Genomic DNA, 6,262 nt, shown 5'->3' with positions numbered 1-6,262 from the left:
CCTAGGTGTGTAGTAGGCTATACTATCTAGGTTTCTGTAAGTGCACTCTATGATGTACACACAAAGACGAAATTGCCTAACGATGTATTTCTCAGGATGTATCCCCCGTTGTTCAGTGATGTGTGGCTATATTAACTCCCAAACTAGATGAGATGAATTTTAAGAACCACTTTTTCTGTATCTCGAATATTTCTGTAACAAGTTAGAGCTCAGCCCTACGATATAGAAAAACATCAAGAACACTCTTGGAACTTCGCCCCTTGGAAGAACTCTTTAATATATGTATAGAATTATAAAGTAACATGATGATAGCTTGATTGGTATATATCAAGTCTTAAGTGAGATCTCTTATTTTTATACAGTAGCATTTTCACAAGTAAATCTGATAAGTTTTTAACCAGAAAGAATTTTTTCTATTAATATTTCCCTTCCATTTTTTTTCTTGCAAAATCTCTGCAATTTCTAGGGTGTATATCTCCATTCATCTTCCCATATCTATTAGTCACTTTTTTCCTGTCTCATATATAAAGCTTTAGACGAGTTTATTGCACAGCTAAGGACAGAAAAGCTTCTTTTCTATCTGTACTGAAAAGTTTTCTGAATGTAAGAATGAGAGCTCTATTCCAGTGAAATTGTGATAGGCTGGATTTATAAGAATCATTTCATGAATTTATTAAAATTAAATTCCCTTGGTTTACAACAGAGAAGTTATATCTTTAGGTTGAGAGTTGACCAAGAAATTCATGTTCAGTTTTCACGATATTTGTAACGTGCACCATTCTTCATGTAAATTTAAAGTCTCTGTAGTTTTTTTTAAAATAAGAACCAATACTGAAGAATTATAATTTTCTCTGTGAAGTACTCCTGAGGCTGTAAGTACAGGTACTCTGTTTCTCTAGGTTCTGTATGTGCTGCCTGTGTCCATATACACTTGCTTTGTTGCACCAGCTGAAAGAATGTGAAACGTGAGGTAAATCCCCAATCTGAGAACATGTAACTCCTACTTACTTTCTTTTCTACTGGCTTACATTCTACATTTTGAAGCTGGCGAAAGATGGAGAGGTTGGGAAACTCTTCATCTCTCCTCCCAGGTGATAATGATGCTCTGTGAGAGTCTCTGAAGCACACTGTTCAGTTCATTTACACTCAACCAAATGAAGACATACCCCAGCTCCTGTTGTGTTCTGTTTTTCTTCTAAACAGAGTATGTTTGTGTGAGTCTGGTTTCCACAGAAACAAGTGAAGAATGGTGCTCCTCTTATCTGTTTTATAATCATGGTGTACTTTATCAGCAAGTAAATTCTGCAATAATTTATAAAAACATAAATACAAAGACTGATTATAATTGTTTACAGAGATTGACTTTTAAATGTGATTTTAATTTACATTTATGCGCTCTCAATACTGCTTATATTGCTGTTCGCACTTACTCCAACCTTTTCGTTTTTTAAAACATTTACTCAAAAATGAAATATTCTTATTCCATAATTCCACATTGAGATAGGACAATGATTGGGAATAAAGTCTTGATTCAACACTAATTGTTCCAGAAAAACTAAATAATAGAAATAATGTTAATAATAATAGACTTCTCTCTGTCTCAAACTACAAACAAAAATCAAATTCAACATTTTCTAAAACAATGACTGATTGGATTCTTGTTCATTTTGATCTATATTTCATATATACAAATTGTATTTTAATTTAAATGGTTATAAATTACTAAACTACTACCATAGAATAATACTATAGTCCTTATATGACCTGCTTTTCCAAAGAAGAATCAGAAAAAACATATAGAATAAAGAACAGATTACATTTTTTGAGATAAATAATAGAAGAATTATGGAAGGTTGCTACAGTTTTCATATGCAAATTATATATGTCATTTAATAAAATAAAAATAATTTGAACTTGGTATCTTGATCTCTTCTTGGATACTTTATAAGTAACAAAGTAGAAATTTTGGAAAATATTTAGAATGAAGATAGCTGTAAATGAATTGCTTCACAAATACTGATTGCATTCATCAGTAGCCTTGGGAATATGCTTTTGTAAGATATAAGCGAAAACAAAATCTCAGAAGTTTAAAACAGCCAAGGGATATTTCTTGTGTCTGTCACATGTTCATCTTGGGTGAGCTGGGAGCTCTGGTTCCTATCTTCTGTGTTCTGAGACCCAGGATGTGAGAGCAGGCACTGTCTGGAACACTGTTGATTACTGCAGCAGAAAGAAAGACATCAGCATATCATGCATTGGCCAGTAGAACTTCCATCCAGATCCATAACACTTCTCAAATTTTGTTGACTCAAGCTCACACGACAAACACCAATCACCAGAGGCCAGAATCACCCTATCCTACCAGATTCCCAAAACAGATCTGAAAAAATTTAGTGTAAATTCTGGCTTCCAAACCGGTTCTATGTTATCATAACTAAATGTAGATCAGCTTTTAAACATATAGGTAAAAATACAAGTAGCTATACAATCCAAAAAATTTTTATTGAAATTAATATTTTGGCTTTATGTTTATTGAATGTTTTGACCTTTTTAAGGTTTGATATAACATTTAATTGTTTTATTTTGTCATATTTAAGTATTGCTAGATCAGCACAGCATACTTAGGTATTGCTAAATTTACTCTGAGTCGTACTACTTTGCATGATGCTAGAAAATTGCATGATTTCACCTTTCTTAGAAGTTCAGTGAAACTTTTATGACTGTTCCAGATTACCTGTGTGGTGGGAATTTGATCCAACTGCTGCCTGATGAGGTGTCAGATTCCATGTTGTGGCTGCTGCTGCTTTAGCCATCCGGTAGAAATAACTAGAGGAGTCTAATAAGGATGTTAATTTAGTCATCCTGGTGAGACTTTAGTGCTGCAAATGTTACAGATCCCTCCTTGAAAAAATGTGCCGGATGAGGAGTTCAAAGGCCAGTGCTTTATTTAATGTACCATTGACGTAATCTTCATTCAATTTCTCTTTTGATCTCATCCTCTGGAAGACTAGTTCTACAAAATGGGCTTTCTTTCTTCTTTGCTATTCTCTTATCAGTGAAGATACATTGAAGACAAAAAGCAATTAGACAGTCTGACAGTTTCACTGGAGTTTGCTTGATTGTGTAAGACTTTCCAGCCCAGTACCCTTTCTTTGAAGTCTGTAAGAACATCCAACTCTGCAGCCGAGAATAGACCAAGTGTTTTTCAAAGAGAGATTCAAAAACTTCCAGACTCTCTAAGCAACTCTGCCAGTGATGTATTTTCTGGCATTTTTGAGTTCATTGAACTTTGAGTTCATTATGATTATTTTTGAGCACAGTAGAGATCAAATGAGATCAGGAGTAGCTGAGCAAAGGACATTTTTCAGAACAAATATTCTGAAAATTAAGTCATCTTAAACCATTACATAGCAGTGTACTTAGGTCAAAGCCAAAAGTACTTAAACAATAAAAGGAGGGCCAAAGTCACATGAATAATAGAGACATTGCTCAGATTCTTCATTCGTACATTTGGAACTTGGACCACATTTTTACTATGAAAGTCAGTCGTAAACAATCATTGGAAACATTTTAAATAGTACTTTAAACATTCAGTGTCATATTGTGTGGTACTTTATTAAATGCATTAACTCATCCTAACAATTCACATATGGTAAAAATGTTTCACTGTTTAAAAAGTAAAGTTACAGCAACAAGAATGATAGTGCAATATTTTTCATCATATTCAGAAATGAAAAAGCTGATATAAATAAAAACAATTAATCTTTCACTAAAAAAGTCTTTTCATTACCCATTTAATGTTAGCAAAAAGTCTTTTTCACATTGAATTAGTATAGCCAATTTGAATTATATAGTTTTTAACATTACCTGTATCTTATTTATAAACTTGTTTTCAGATTCTGATTTTAATAGTTATAAAATGAATGAATATATATCTAATTTTACTACATCATATCTTTAAAGTTAATTGGAATAAAACATGGTAAAAAAGCAAGGCCCATGAAAATATTCACTTGCCACTCCAAAATATGGGTTCAATTAAAACTCATAGTATTTCCTTCCTATTAAATTTCTCACCTCATCTCCCATTTTTCTGCCAATCATTCATTCTAATCCAGTAAAATTGATCTATTTTTTTAACAGAAAAAATATAAGAACTATAAAACCACAGGGTCTTTGTGTATGCTCAATCCTCCGTCTGGAATAGTTTCCCACTGGAAAGTTCATGGCTCTGTTCGTGGATCACACTCTTGGGGAATACTTCCCCCACACCACTCAATGTCAAACAGCCCTCACCTACTTGCCTTTCCCATTTCTTTTATCTATAGAATGCATCTCCTTCTAGTTTATCATGTTGTTTACTCTCTACTCTCCCTAGAATATAGAACTTAAGGAATTAGAATTTGTGCCTATTTTGTTCTCTGCGCATCCTTGGCATACAGATTATACAGGCATTTTGATTGTGTTCTTCCTACCATCCTCACTCCAAAATAAATGTTTTTATATAAAATGATTAAATGAATAAATTTGGAGTGATATTACAGAAGCTACCTATCTTTTTCAAAGTTGTTAAGAGGAGGTATGTCCTAATTAACTGTTGATATGTAATTCTAGTTCATTACTTATTCAGTTGGGGCAGATCAAATAGATAAATGTACACATCCATGCTTATATCAGTGTTTAAGTGCTTGAGAAATAATTGAGATTTTCTAATGTCAAATGAATTTTATGAATATATTGACCTCACTCAGATAGAATTCAGAGCTAGTAGTAATTCCGAATTTGCAAACTTCTATGGTTATTCCTTTGTCATTACCATTAGTGCATTTTGTCTATTTTTAAATTATATAACAGTATGTTAATTTTAATCCTTCCTATTAAACTCTTCATAACTAAAGGGAAGGACACACGTCTACATGTGCTTAGAAATAATATTTACTCAGCAAATATTTGGGCAAAGGAATCAAAACAAGTGAATTACAGTAGTAAAATCTGCTGGTCCTTTCAGACTGATTTGTGAGCAGAATAGCGAGGCACAAAGAAATAGTCCCTCTGCACAGGAACATAGTTGACAAATGAAAGATTCTCCTTGCATGACCTTAAAATAATCTAATATTTCTCCATTATTACACTAAGGAATTACTGCAGTTTTATTTTTGGTCCTGACTGAATAAGGGCTCACCTTTTGATGGTTGCCATTTTCTGCTTTCCGTGCGTAATAACTTACTTGACATTTGTGGCGCTCCAATGTGTCTTTCTTAATGTGAAGGAATCATCTGTGCATTAATGAACTGGCTTGATGTATCTGCCAAACCTTTCAAAGAAGCAATTAAGCCTCTGGAAGAACTTGTGTGAATGGCACGACTTATTGTAATCTAAGAAGGAGAAGGATAAACAAAAAGTAATTAATTTTTAAAGGTGGCAATCAAGCAACGCAACGCAAGAACCACATCTATTGAACTCTGTCTACATGGAGCATAATAACAACACGCTATTTCTTAAATGTCTCATCAAATTTCAAATATTACTTTTAAGAAAATGTTCGACTTTATCACTGTTCAAAAGTTTTTAAATGAAAATAATGGCGTACTATTTTCATCTATAAAACTAGAAAACTTAAATTAGACACGGAAAGAATGTGAATGTTCAGGGTTATAAAAGGAATGATGAGATGAATACTACTTGACATTGCTAATGGTAAGGTGAGCTGTAACCATGTTGTTTGTTGATAAATTTTCACTATGTATGAAAACCTAAGCATGCCATATGTTATAGTTCATAAACGACTCTTAGTAATTAACCATAAATATGTCCAAAAAAGCATTGATGCCTGAGGATTGCTGTAGCGTTTATTAAATTTCTTTTTCACATCTACAGTGAAAGCAAACATCTGAAATTCTAACAATTAAGGAATGATAAATTAAACTATGTTAATGCGCCAGTGAACTTGTATACAATACTTTAGGTGTTGTTTACTTACACAAAACACATTTTTTTCCATTTAGCATATATTGAACATTTTTGTGCTAGCTGTCATGCTAATTGATTTACATTTAGTTCTTACAAGGTTTACATCAGTTGTAAGATCTAATATTTTTCTCAATTTACTGACAAAGATCATTTTGATTAAAGTAACTTGCTCAGGGTCATGCTCCTCTTATGTGATGGAGTGAAGACCAGAAACACGTCTGATTAGAAAAATCCGTGCTCTTAACCCATGAACCATACTGACAGTTCAGTGATGTTGTGATCTTATTGAGCA

General features: G+C 32.9%; 1 long non-coding RNA gene across 1 annotated transcript; it reads right to left on the bottom strand.

The window, feature by feature from the left end:
• Positions 1–256: 256 nt before the first annotated feature.
• Positions 257–5,375, bottom strand: LOC139077969 (uncharacterized). The gene is made up of 2 exons (XR_011530643.1): positions 2,735–5,375; positions 257–2,220 (listed from the first exon to the last, which is right to left on the bottom strand). It is a non-coding gene; the product is annotated as an uncharacterized lncRNA (long non-coding RNA).
• Positions 5,376–6,262: the final 887 nt, after the last annotated feature.

Source organism: Equus przewalskii, chromosome 20 (assembly GCF_037783145.1).
Source record: "Equus przewalskii isolate Varuska chromosome 20, EquPr2, whole genome shotgun sequence".
NCBI classification, from domain to species: Eukaryota; Metazoa; Chordata; class Mammalia; order Perissodactyla; family Equidae; genus Equus; species Equus przewalskii.
The sequence above is the reverse complement of the archived record's forward strand: the minus strand, read 5'-3'. Positions and strand labels throughout refer to the sequence as shown.